Source organism: Diadema antillarum, unplaced genomic scaffold (genome assembly GCF_040938485.1).
Source record: "Diadema antillarum isolate AM-2024a unplaced genomic scaffold, OU_Dant_1.0 scf00000010, whole genome shotgun sequence".
In the NCBI taxonomy this organism is placed as follows: domain Eukaryota; kingdom Metazoa; phylum Echinodermata; class Echinoidea; order Diadematoida; family Diadematidae; genus Diadema; species Diadema antillarum.
Genome location: NW_027270899.1, coordinates 718732 through 733891, shown reverse-complemented (window position 1 = coordinate 733891; position 15160 = coordinate 718732).

The following is a 15160-nucleotide window of genomic DNA, read 5'->3' as shown; positions in this document are numbered from 1 at the left end:
ATTTTGTACGACATGAAAACTTGAGATGGTGGTGGTGGCGGGGGGTATTTCATGAAGCGTTTTGTCCGACAAATTTGTCGGGCAAAAATTTGCTCTCAGGCAATCACGGGAAAGGATTTCAGGAGCATATCATTATAACAGTTTGTCAGAACAGATATCTTACAAAATGCTTCATGAGATGCCCTAGGACAGACATAGTGAATTAGAGAGAACACAAGAAAGAGGGAAAGAGATGATGAGGGGAGTAATGAGGGAAAGAAAGAGAAAATAGAAGATATGATAGAGCCTTAAACAAAAGCCTGTATCATTAATGAAACATCTGAGGCAGGTAATAGACGCCCCCCCCCCCCCCAATCCAAAAAGTGGGGGGGGGGGGCAAAACGCATTTTTGCCCCCCCCCCCCCCAAAAAAAAAAAGCCCCCCCCCCAAAAAAAAATAAAAAAAAATAATGATAATGATAATGAAAATAAATGAATAAACAAAGAAAATAAAATAAATATGTATATATATGAATAAAAGGGAAAAAATATGGCTACAAACGGCAGCTTTTGGACTGTAAAATGTCAAAATTTTCAAGCTCGCTCGCTTCGCTCGCTCGCATCCAGCAGTTGAGCCCGGTGCGCCTCCCCCTTAATTTCTAAAGCGAAAAACATAGCTACGACGGCAGTTGTTGGACTCTAGAATGTCAACATTTTCAAGCTCGCTCGCTTCGCTCGCTCGCATTGAATCGTTATGCCATTCTCCTAATGTTGCTGACAGTAATTGCCAGTAGTTGCGCCCGGTGCCCCCACCCCTTAATTTCCAAAGCGAAAGATAAATATAGCTACAAACGGGAGTTTTGGGACTGTAAAATGTCAAAATTTTCAAGCTCGCTCGCTTCGCTCGCTCGCATTGAATCGTTATGCCACCCTCCTAATGTTGCTGCCAGTAATTGCCAGCAGTTGCGTCCGATGCCCCCCCCCCACCCCTTAATTTCCAAAGCGAAAGATATAGCTACAAACGGGAGTTTGGGGACTGTAAAATGTCAAAATTCTCAAGCTCGCTCGCTTTGCTCGCTCGCATTGAATCGTTATGCCATTCTCCTAATGTTGCTGACAGTAATTGCCAGTGGTTGCGCCCGGTGCCCCCACCCCTTACTTTCCAAAGCGAAAGATAAATATAGCTACAAACGGGAGTTTGGGGACTGTAAAATGTCAAAATTTTCAAGCTTGCTCGCTTCGCTCGCTCGTATTGAATCGTTATGCCATTCTCCTAATGTTGCTGCCAGTAATTGCCAGCAGTTGCGTCCGATGCCCCCCCCCCCTTAATTTCCAAAGCGAAAGATATAGCTACAAACGGGAGTTTGGGGACTGTAAAATGTCAAAATTCTCAAGCTCGCTCGCTTTGCTCGCTCGCATTGAATCGTTATGCCATTCTCCTAATGTTGCTGCCAGTAATTGCCAGCAGTTGCGCCCGATGCGCCGCCCCATTAATTTCCAAAGTGAAAGATAAAGCTACAAACCCCAGTTTTGGGACTGTAGAATGTCAAAATTTTCAAGCTTCCTCGCTTCGCTCGCTCGCATTGAATCGTTATGCCATTCTCCTAATGTTGCTGCCAATAATTGCCAGCAGTTGCGTCCGATGCGCCCCCATTTATTTCAAAGCGAAATATGTAGCTACAATTAAAACTCCAGTTTTGGAACTGTAGAATATCAAAATTTTCAAGGTCGCTCGCTTCGCTCGCTCGCATTTTATTGTTAGCCATTCACCTTATGTTGCTGACAGTATATAATTTGTCGATCGTTTCACACCGTCATTCCATAATCCATGTAAGGAAAACTTACAATGTTCCTCAATGACTGCGTTGTTGAATGTATCACATTCCGTAATGTATTGTAGTCCCATTATTGCTCACGCACACACGCACAAGCATACAGACCGTCAGAATTACTTGATGGTTCCCCCCATGTTTCGACCCACCGTACGCCACTTTACATATATATATATATATATATATATATATATATATATATATATATATAATAGATGTGTGTGCGTGTGTGTGTGTGTGTGTGTATGTGTATATTGTGTAACATATGCATGGTCTAATCTTGAGCCCCCTCCAATGTTTGCCCCCCCCCCCCCCCCAATCCAAAACTGCTTCCGGCGCGCCTGATTCGTTAATGGTTATAGTTTGTTACTCAGAAGGTCCGAAAACGAAAGAAGGTATTTGTAATAATTCTAAAGGTTCGTTAATACAGTGCGTGCCTTCTTTTCATTTTTAGATTAACGGATTAACGAACCTTCGGGATACCGAACCCTCGGAATAATGTCACAGATATTTAGATTGACGAACCCTATATCCTATTTTCTGATTAACGAATATCTACATTAAGGAATGTGTGTGTTTGGGAATAATGAACCTTCGGAATGCCGAATCTCATTTCATTTTTGGACTACCGAACCTTCGGAATAACGAAATCACCCTTCTTGGTCATCATATCCCAACTGTTATTCAGGTGCTCTTAAGTGGCAACCTCACATGACCTCACCCTCACAGAATGAGAGTAGATAGAAGACATTCATCCCTTCCGTCATCGGATGGCTCATTAAAGTCATGATATGATAAACATATGATATAAATGCTTAAGCCATATACTGAAAAATAAAGAAAAAATAAAGATAACAACAACAACAACAACATACAAATAAGTGAAAAAACCCGCTTCATTAGCCAGCAATAATTTCGTTGTCCTGCTAAGATAAGGTCAAAAGAAGTAGGCCTACTGATAGTAATACTGTTTAGAATGATAAAACATAAAGTAAATCCATATGGTTCACAAATAAGCGGAATAAAATGAATAATACATCAAATTATTGTTTAGTTTAGGAATATAAAGTAGAAAAATGTAGTACATGTACATCCTTTCCACAGACCTCTGTGTGTTTCTTTTAATTGTTATATAATATGGCGATATTGCAAAAAAAAAAATTGAAGCTTATGAAGGAGGTTTGTTGAACGCTTTTTGGTGAAATAAATGAACTATAACAGAATCAATTTGTAATCACGAGCACGCAAAGAGAGAGTCCCCAAGAGAGAGAGAGAGAGAGAGAGAGAGAGAGAGAGAATTAAGAAGTAAACAGAGTATAAACTGGTTTCATAATTCAACCTATAGAGAAATCCTACACTGCTATAGATCTGCCCTTTCCGATTTTCATTCATTTCAAAATTACATGGGTAAATTCTGTCTTTATTTCCACCATTATATCTTGAAGAATTAAGGCGTAGGACGCCGAAAATTTGAGTCGAATAAACTCATGCTTTATTGGCCAAAAATGCATTAGCAGTTTCATTCTTCATTTCTTCATGGAGCCAATACGTGAAAGTTCAACATATATATATATATATATATATATATATATATATATATATATACAAAGTATACATGTTATACAAGCAAAAAGTTAAGTATATACCTTATAAAGAATAGTACTTAGTTGATATGCAAATGAATGTATAATGGTAAAGCAAACATACTTTTTACTCATTTTCTCTGTTCTTTCTCTCGCTTAGCACAATGACAGCCTACGTTACTAATAGAAGGCAAAACATGAAGTATGTGAACGATCAGAAAATAAAAGCAAGGTGAACGGAGGACATAGAATTGCAGAGAAAACAGATTTAATCTTCAGATCATGTACAATTCCAAATTAAGTCATAATAGTAAAATGAGGCATTTCCTGTGTTACAATAACACTTTTCATCCATAAATACAACTGAAATAATCACAACGGCATTTTCACCGCGCATACATATTATCTACATAGTAGATACTCTAGGGTTTTTTTTAATAATGTAGAATACATATTCAAGGCATTTATATAATCCTTGAAAGCAAATACTAGTACTGCAGTATCATCCACGTCAAATTATTCAGGTGAATATGACATTCACCTTACACATTCTTTCTGCACTGTTTGCGAAGACGTGTGATATTTACTCGAGTATAGTCCTTATTCTATTATTTGGTCTACATAGTAGATACGTTTATATACATCAAAAAGGTCAGGTTACAAGCATACAAAGCACATCATATCAAGCGAATATAAATAGACATATAGAAAGATGAATGAATAGAATTAGATTAATAAACAAATAAATATATTAATATAAAACTAAGGAAGGTACCGTGTATGATCTTCAAAATGTAAATATCTATACATACATATAAACTGGTTTAGCTGCTTTCCATGATGTATAACTTAAGTCTTTTTAACACACACACACACACACACACACAAAACAACAACTGTGCAGATACGCCACTAGATCCATATAAACAATGTTAAGAAAGTCTGTTTCTAAGTTGACAGCAGTCAACTACAATGGGCTGTTAAAACACCAGCACATTTGTTCGTAATAAACCGAAAGTTTTCAAATTCCAGAAATAAAGAGGTACTTAGTAAATCAATATTTCCTCTTTGGGATATGATATCAATTCTCAGAGTTCAGCCAGTCATCTTGATTTGAAGTTTTCTCGAATTTAGCTTCGGCGACTTTTATGATAAGGACTGTCGCCAGCTTGCAGAAAGAGTCGGCTGTTATGCTAGTGTGAGAACAAAATTTAATGTACACGGTTCCAATTCCTTTCTGCTCTATTTATGTATATGTGAAGTTCCGTTGAAACGATCGTGGGATATTCTAATTAGAATGCAACTCATCTTAGCTCACCGAGAATAGGGAAAGTTTAAATACTGCTATGTGTATGAAAAAAAAAAACGTGTTTAAAAACAAAAATCAAATGAAGTGTGTCTCTCCCGTTTCTTTGACTACGTGTACATTAAAGATAATGATGAAAGGAACGATAATGAGTGTTATATTAATCATTTCACTATCTAAAAAAAATCAAGAGCGCTGAGGCTGTAGTTTACAAGGGTGGCAACAAATGTGGCGAGGGTAAACATTAGCATCTCATCACATATAATGAATACATAAATTACTCCAGGATACGTTGAGATACAAGATACATGAAATTGCGTTGCTGTATTGGTCTTCGTGATATTTTGCCCCCGATATTACCAGTTACAGTTCAGAGGTATAGTCGGTTCATTTCTATGAACAAAAGAATACAAAATTTAAGGGAGACTGAAAATGGCATTTTAGGGGAATTTTTTATGTGTTATTGGTTCGTAATTTGTAAAAGGGTTAGAACCTGTGCTTTTCCAGTAATGTACCTTTTCTTGATAACAAGGGGATTACGAAGAATTAAACTGAATATTCATCCCCTCTACATCTTTGTTAAGTCAGTAGTGCCTTTTCCCTGTACTTTATTCTGTTTCAAACATCAGTATATATACATATATATATTTTTTTTCGACTTAAGAATACCAGTATGTCGGTTGTACAGTGTAAGTACACTGTGGAGAAATCTCGAGGAAGACAACAAATGCTACAAGTTTTCTTCTGCAAGGCCGTGATAGAAAGGAGGATTTGAAACTTTGTGCGTTTGAGTCAGAAACAGAAAATACTTTACTATAATGTCTTACCTACACTTGCTTACCTACACTATATAAATAGATAATGAATGATTGCACTATCCCACAATGATTCCAAATCTTAAACTTCTTCTCGTTAGTGGCGATCTCATGTGGAAGCGAGAAGCCGTCACACTGGAAGAACAACGAAAATTAAAACACATACATCGTTAAAACGAAATTTCATTGAAACAAAAGTAAAAATTACGGTCCCAACATCATCATCGTCATGATCATGCCTACATAAAATTATCATGTGTATGGTGCAAAATTCGCTTACAACGAACACGGTTATAGCGAAATTTTCGTTTCGACGAAGTCATTTCCAAGCGCCATTGACAAAGAAAACCAAAACAAAAGAAACGTGTTCCGTTACAACGAAATGCTGGTAGGTGACAGGGGAGACATACTAAAGAAATATTCCTGCTAAAGTTTTGGCAGAAAGGATAAGTAGCCTCTCATTGATACTATACGAGCTGAATGTTTTTTACACTGTGACATTTTAAGCCTGATATGGTGGAACTGTTGCTGCGAACCATGAAAACTATAATGTATTTACCCTTTCATCATATCTCTTGTAAGAAAATATATATGCATATAATTCAATAAATGAGACTTATTGGGTAAAAACTGAGGTGATGAGACGTGACATTTATCGCAAACAATGCTGCGTTATTGCCCTGCCGTTATCCAGCTTTCTTCAGGCATTATCGACGCCATCCGCTCCTTACCTCGAGTTCTGTGATGCTGTAGGTTACCCCACTTAGGAGTGGACAGTTTTCAAACATGCTCTCTATCTGCAAAGAAGAAATCATTTTATTTCCTTTTTTATAAAGAACATGGCGACATTTTAAACTGCGTAGAATGTGGAATCTATGGGTCGCTTTATTATATCTTTTATTTGAATGACAGAATCTATTGTTTTTGGTTATTCATTAGACATTTAGGATCTCGAGTTACATCAACAGTCTTTAATCCTAGCAGTCTCCTTTCCTCCATATATTTTTCCTTTTATTTGTTGTTTAGCGACTAAAGAAGAGTATCTTCTTATTTTTCGAGACTCATGTGTGAGCAATGCAACCTTCTTATGTTGATTAATACAAACCATTTTTAAACTTTGTATTACGGACGACTTCGATCATAACCACAGTTTCATAAAAAGCCATAAAAACAGCAACAATACCACAAACTAACAACACATGACAACCAACATGAAAGATCGTTTATTTCTTAACTGTTGGCCTCATAGTTCTTGTAGTAAACATTTTACATCGAATGAATATTAGATGACACGAATTTGTAGAAACAGAGTATCACATTATACGTTACAATATGTGTGAATCAACAGATCCAAGCTTTTGTTGGGAAAGGTTTGAGAGTGTAATCACAGCTACTCTGCTTGAACTCATAATATATAACTTTTCTTTCAGATTTCGAGGTCGTATGTGCAAAATGTGCATGGTGCATATAATTACGTTATACTGGTTGTCTTATTACATACCTCAATGGCAATATCGTATGCTGTCCTGTTGATATCTCGAGCAAAGGGATGGTATTCTTCGCTGAATGTCAAGATGTTTTCTTCTAAACACCTGTTTATATTCTTCACCTTGTTCAACAAACTTGAGATCTACATAGGAAAGAATCCCAAGTGCACGCAAAATTTTAATATTCATGTGTTTGCTCTTCCTCAAATTCATTTATTCACTTAGTTAGCCAGTCAGCCAACCATTACCCTGTGTGATATTTGTTTTTGTCACTCTTCAACCATACACTGAGCACATGTCCTCGATCAATACAAAGATGATATGAATGTTACAGCGAATGGTGGTTTTGCAGTTTAACAAGATTGTACCATCCATCACAAACAAAGTTCCTTGCACTATCTTAAAAAAGATACTTGTTTGTTTGTAATCTATGAAAGATTATCGTAGAGCAGAAGAAAATGGTTTTTCTCTTGCCCAATGTAATGTAACAATGTTCAGACAACGCAACAATTACTTTCTGTGTAAGGAAACACATCGGTGTATCACACGTACTACACCATACTTATAAAAACAGTTGTAAAACATCTGGTGGAGATATATTGTTTAATAGTCTAGAGCCGATACACTCTACCACAGTTCTCTAACGTAAAGAGTGATGATGATTAGCCTCCCGTATACTATAGTACTGTAATTTTTGCATACTTACTGTCATGTTAGTTGAGTTCGTTGGTGAGTAAGTGGGGTAAAATTCCAAGCTCCCATCAACAATCTGTGGCAGAGAATTTAAAGCAAGATAGTAAACAGTGAAGTTATGATAAATTGATAAAAAAAATGATAAATGAATCGATATTTCCATTCCCATCCGTGTAGAATGCTTATGTATATACCTTATAAATGCAATTACGTTGTTACTCATCATCAAATGTATTTTGTTAATGTACTTTTTTGATATTATTACAAATTTGTTTTGTTTATGCATTATACATAATTTCTCCTGTTTATTTAATGGAAATGAAAATAAGTTGAAGTTGAAGTTGAAGTTATTTTTTTTCATAGTTAGATATTTTCAGGTAACATAACATGTAGCTCAAATTTTCCAAACGGAAATTACTGTCAATCGATGTCTTTAAAAGCGAACTCAACTCCACATTTAAATTGACTTTAGAGAATTGATTTTGTTTTGGAAGAATCACAATCAAACAATCACACAGAGATGAACAGAATATTTTCAACTTTAGAAAATACAAAATCATACATCACCCCCTCCATAAAATATTCTAAACACTCCTCCGATTGATTTTAGCGGGAGTGCATAAAATGTGACCGCATATATCCTCATACCAGGCAGAAGTTTCCAGTGTATGTATTTTGGGTCTACTTGACTGACTAGTGGTTTCTGCGAGTTACCCTCTTTATATTTCCTCTTTTATCTGCAATTGACGTTCGGAATTTTGGCATTTAATTGAGTAAAGGGAGGTTTTTGGCAGTTATAGCGTTAATAATGTCTCACGTTATTTACTAATTCAGTTTGTACGTAAAATTGTTCTCGAAACTTGGACACTTGCAATTTGAACTTTTTTTTTCTAAGTCAGTAGTAGCCTTGTTATTTTGACGCAATCACGAATAAAGTTTTAAGTTGATCTAAATCTTCTCTCAGTGGTTATCATATTCTTTTTGTTCCCCCACAAACACAAAGAAAGTGATTAATTGATGCCTTTGGTTAAACCTTTAAATTCAAAACTTTTTTGAAATGAAAAATTGTATCCCCAAGCGTGAATGTTGGATGTTCCATCAGCCAGTCAAGTCAATGTTTTTATCCACCATGTCCCCCTCGACCCAGATGTATGGGTATCTGGCAACGCTAGGATAATAATAGTGGCAGAGCCCTGTGATAGAGCAGTGGCAATACTGAAACGGCTGCCCTGGATAGAAAAGACCTTCTCATCATCATCACTTAAACATACCTCTAATAATTCCTTCTCTACCTCTGCTCGCAATCTCCCAACTACTCTGGCCATGTTGCTTGACAGAAAACATGCTGCCATGCCCTGCCGTGCGGACAACAAGTGTCGCCTGACGGGCACAGGGCTGCAGCTAGCCGCCAAGAGCAGCTGCAAGGTGAATAGCGCCATCAGTGTCATCTGAAGTGAGGCACAGTCTTCCCAATCTCTGTTGCACTTGTTGCCATTCCAACGTTTGTTAAGAAGTGGTCTGGAAAAGAATCGGAAAATTTATCAAGGATAAAAGGAAAACGGTACTATTCATCTTGATTGTGATGTCATATTATGAAAGCATCGCTTCATATTCTGCATTATATTTATATCAATCACATCCTTCCCACAACCGTTCCTCATCTGCTCATGCTTTTCATTTTTTTTTTGATTAGGGCTTTTCTTAGTTTTTTTTAATACAAATCCACTTTACTCACATTACAGGTACCCCAATGTGTCTTGATAAGATTAATATCAAATTACTTCGCTAGAAAATTTGTACAATCAGAAGTTGAAGGAACAATTACAGTCTCGTGCGACATTTGATTTGTTTCGTGGTGATGGGTAAAGCTTACAAAATGTGATTTTGTATGTATTTCTGTCCATGAGGTCAAGCAAGCTTTATGCACATCTGAAGAGTTTAATTGCGAAACGGCTTAAGTGTCGTTTTGAGCATGTTTAACGTAGGTCCATCGTCAGACAGAGCAAGCAGAACCAATGCCAATGCAATGATGACTCAGTTGATACGTTACAGTGACAAAGAACTTCCTATATTTCCTTATCTTTGTTGATTAGCAGCTACTCGCAAATAATTTATTTTGAATAAATAAGAATGTAGTTAATTACTTGCCATCAAAATTTTCACTTGTACAAATTAATAGAAGTCAAACGAAAAAGTTTCATGATACTTTCCAAGTCAAGTTTATATTTGATTCGGCCTGTCGTTCAATTTCTTACTTCTGCCCAAATCTAGCTATATATCAATCGAAGCGGATTGCCCCTTCGATAGCACTCACTTTAAACTTCCCTTAATTGCATCCGAATTCAATTTGGCGTGGATTTTATACCTGTGTGTTTTGCAAACCTTCTAAAAACAATGACTGAAGTGATCAGTTCATAATCAAATCACTCCTGGTAATACGTAGTATTTTGCTCTATTTTCATAGGAAGCATGCAATCTTACTATCAACACATCTTTTCTAATGCATTACGTGTCTGTATAACATAACACAACATAACATAACATAACATAACATAACATAACATAACATAACATAACATAACATAACATAACATAACATAACATAACGTAACATAACATAACATAACATAACATGATTTAAGATATCAGAACTGAAAAATAACTCCGATCGTAAGGAACAAAAAGGCCAAATTGCAATACCACAGTGTAAAAACCAACGATACTGAAACACGTACCTTTTTTTTCAAAATGAAAGAATATGGAAGAGATATTCGTATCCAAATGGTACAACACATTTGAGAAGAATGAACACACTTAGTAAAGATCAGGGGATATTATACTGTTATAAAATCATGTTAATTATGATCGTTAAAATGTAAATAAACGAAATGGAATGAACATGAACAGCGGTGTTGCGCAATAACATAACCGTTTTGCTGAAATGAAAGACATCGTTACAAATTTGGTGGAAACGTTTACTAAAGCTACTGTAAACTAAACAGGAGACTATCAATGGTGCATGTCTCTCTGCAACTGAATATTTTCCAGCAGTATTAAGTTCTGGAATTAGGGAGACTTCGTTGTACTGCTTACTGATATGGTTGAAATCTGCACTGTTTGCATAATGAGGAATGCGGCCAAAACACCTACGAAGTTTGATAAAGACCATTGGATGTAACTTCGATATTAATGTTTCATTTCAGCTCTTGATCAACATTGACGCCAGGATATGCTTCACTGATTCACAAAATTTCATAGAATTGCCGCAGTAACAGAATAATTCCATTTCGTTAAAAGATATGACCTGGACAGATAAACAAATATAGCCGCAGTCAGACCGCAGAACATATATTAATGTTCTTCTTTTTTTTTTGGTGGTGGTGGTGGTGGTGGGGCGGAGATTTAACTAGCACGTATATAATTGTTTGATTGTTTGGGTTCGTCTCACAGAGTTATGAGCTAAAAGTGGCTATATCTCCACTGAAAGAAAACAGAGAAAACACAGCAAACTTGATCGCTAAGCAAACAAACAAAGACAACGAACAAAGGACAAACAGAGCATCAAACAATGTTATTGTCTCCTCTAACGACAACTGAATATGGTTTAGTGTATGGCGTCAATACGAGCGGCCTTCCTCTTAATTCCAACTCAATCTCGCTCAATAGACGCAGAATAAAAACAAACTGATAAGACTATTTTGATTGACATATTCAACTTTCAGTCATATGGGGCGGAGAGCCAAAAAAAAGGGAAAAGAATAAAGGACCTGATAATCTTACTATGCTAAATTGAGGGAAATAAAACAAATTTTGAATTTACCTTTAAGTTACACTAATGGTGGGCCCCTCAAGTGTAGACGTGTTGTAAGTAATGTTGATGAAGGGAGAGAAGGTCCATTCATTCGCAGTATCGCAAGAAGAGTAAATGGTAGGTAGCACCGTTCGAACCTCGAATTTAAGGACAATCGAAGTCCGGGTAAGGGCCATACCTCACCAGCAGTACTTCATCTTTTCGAATGCATGTAAAACATATGAATATACCAACAGAGAGAGACACATACACAAAAAGACAACAACCAAAAAAGAAAAAGAAAAAGAAAGCGCTTGTAGAAAATACCCAACCAGCAAACAGTCAGCCGAAACAAATAAATTTCAACCGGACATACAAATTTGAATCGAGCAGTGATGTGCTAATTATGTCTGACCATTCTTATTCGCTTTTCTATTTGCGTACGGATTGCATGAGATAATGGATGGCCCACTCCCATGCCATACTCCGCCGAAATACTTGAACCGGATATGTCGTATATTGCGCATTTTTGCTAAATCTCGGGCTCAGTGAGTGGATGTTGTTTCGAAGTATCGGAGGCAGCATCGATGGTGAATAGAATTTCGCCGTCCTCGACGGAGGAGTTCGGAGTCTTGAGTTCCGTTTACGTGTCCAGGGTAGATAATACTGTAGTCGCCCTTTCCGGATGATTTCACCTGTTGACCCATAACTCTATTCCTGGAAGAGTTTGGGAGTCATGAGACGGTATCACGTCATCTTGGGCGAGTTCTCTGACTTCCTTTCATTTCACTGGAGAATGACAGCGAAACCGTGTCGTGTCGAAAGTACTTCTCTGGAGAGTCAGTTGTGATTCAGTGCATCGAAACTGATGGCTAGCAAACTCTCATGTCTCTTTTGTTATGATATACGAGACATATTTAAAATACATATCATCGCGACCAGACTGATTTATTTGTTTATTACGCCATCCTCGAAAAAAAGTGATATATAATGTATACCATGTATATATATATATATATATATATATATATATATATATATATATATGTTATGCATGTTTCTGTTTTGAGGTGCATGTAAGCCCTTTAATAGTGTATGGACTGAGAGCAAAACATTTGCAAGTCGGAAGAAAAGTGACTCTCGTTCTGTGATGTGATAAAATGCTGCCATGATTCTTATAGCCAACTGTACAATCCAGACACGATATGGAACTGAACCGTTTCGCATGAAGTAGTTTAGTCTATAAAATACATAATGTACGTAGATAACAAAGTAGGGCTGCCAAATCCGGAAATGATTATGATACTATTTTTGTATATGAGACTTCTCTTTCGTCATATTATTTGAGCGCCAAAAGCTTTGTTATTGACAATGCTATGTACAATTCCAGCTGAGTGATTGTAACGAGGTTTGGATGGATGGATGGATGCATGGATCATGCATCTGCACACGTACGCACCTGCAATCATCAAAAAAAGTCCCATTTCACACAAGATTTATTTGAAACCGAAGGGTCCGCTGCTTGAATAGTTTCAGACGTATGATTTGTGCAGATGGATGTGAAATTGAATATTGCACTCGATGAGCTGCATGAAGATGTTCGGTTTTTAGCTGTAACTGCCTCTTTTGCGGTTTGGTTGGTGTGATTTATTTTTGCATTTTTTTTCTCGAAATACAATAACAAATGTAAACGAAGTGATACAGAGTATGCAAAATAAGGAGAGTTTAACATACAAATCAAAACAAGAAATGTCATTTTTCATAACAACATTAGTCTGTGATGGCATATGAATCAAAACAGCATATCAAGGCATACTGTATTTATGAACAAAGGAGAAATCAATAGAGGGGACCCTCATCATAAGCAGAGCTTGAGGTGGATGAGGCCCTATAAACGAATATGATACAACACCGATTATAAATCTACTCATAAAACTCTTAATCTTGATATACAAAACACATTTTGCTAAAGAAAAAAGCAACGACGGAAAAGAAAAACAGCGACTTGGCGCTTTAAAGAAAAAAAGCACGTAGCACCATTAACTACTGGTATAACAGACAATAAAAGTGTAGGGGTGTGCGAGTGACATTGCGTCGTGTGTGCAGGTGATAGTGCAAGAGAGAATGAATGCTATAGTATGCATATTTGGGGGGCAAGATACAGTGTATGTGCTTTACTGAAAGGTATACAATATACAAATATGTACCCCTGTAAAGTCGTTATCAAAGAAAGAACGGGAGGAAATGGATAAAAAATCAAAGAACATTTTGTATGGGTCAGGGCTGACTGAGACATGAGAAAAAAAGAAAAATAAATACATTGATCAATACAAAGGCAACTAACTGGAAATATATTTCGATAACAGATACCTTTTTTTTAGATGAGCCTTAGAGGAAAAACGTGAAGTACACTGCTTTAATTGATTAGGTAGATTGTTCCAGATATCGGGACCTGAGTGTCTAACTGATTTCTGAGCTAAAACAGTTTTGGGGTTCACTAGGTGAAAGTCTGTCGAACGGCGAGTTGGCTATGTGTGTATATTTGAATTTAAGTGAAATATATTATGAAATAAAGAGGGAAGTTGATTTGTTGCGTACTTGTACATGAATATACCTGTTTATAAAATTTGAATGTCATGAAGCTTTAAAGTATTCTAACGATGAAATAAAAGATCTGTATGAGATAAATATGTAGTTTGTAGCATGTATGTGGTTTTGCAGCCTGGTTTTATATCGGACTCTCAAGCCTTTCATGCATACGATTATCTCGCCCATCCTGCAAACCAGTTTAGACAAAATTTTAGAATCAAACATTAAATCTATCACATACGTTTGCCTCCCCTTACCGAAACGTTTAACCAATAGAATAAATGGCTGTTGGTCATCTGATGAATAATTATGCCCTGCCCATGGACAATGCCAGTAGATAAGATAGATACCAATGTCAGCACATCACCACACACCAAGTTGAACTAGCTATCTCCCATGGGGAAAATGAGACTGTCATTCGTCCACTTTTCTTGTACGGTGTCAGAGTTCTACTAAAGACCGTTGATTACAATATTGTGATAAAACCTCAGAGCATTCTCAGAGGATTCAGAACACTTTCAATTATCCAAATTCATGAAATTCTTCCGTCGAGATGTTTTCATTGCAACTGATTGACAAATTGCCCTACATCGACGTTAATAGGCACTGAATTGATCAGTGTTTTTAGTAGTAGCCATGATAAAAGAAATCGCGGGCGTACATACTTGAGCAGGATTCGAACCCACGACCTCCCGATCACTGGACAGGCGTCATCTCCACTAGACCACCGAGCTCTGGCCAGACAGCAAGTGTCAGTTCTAATTCTTGTAGCATGCAGCGGGTACCTGCGTAATTATTCAAATTCATGAAATTCTTCCGTCGAGATGTTTTCATTGCAACTGACTGACAAATTGCCCTGCATTGACTGCATCGACTTTCATCGTGGCTTTTACGAAAAACACTGATCAATTCAGTGCTTATTTACGTCAATGTAGGGCGATTTGTCAATCAGTTGCAACTTTCAAGTATATTTTTTGTCTTTAAAAGAAGAGACTTCTCAGCAGCAACGGCATTAATTTTGTCATTATATACTCTAGCTGTTTCAAGAAAGGTGGAGGAGACCATTATCGATGAGCAAAAATCGCTT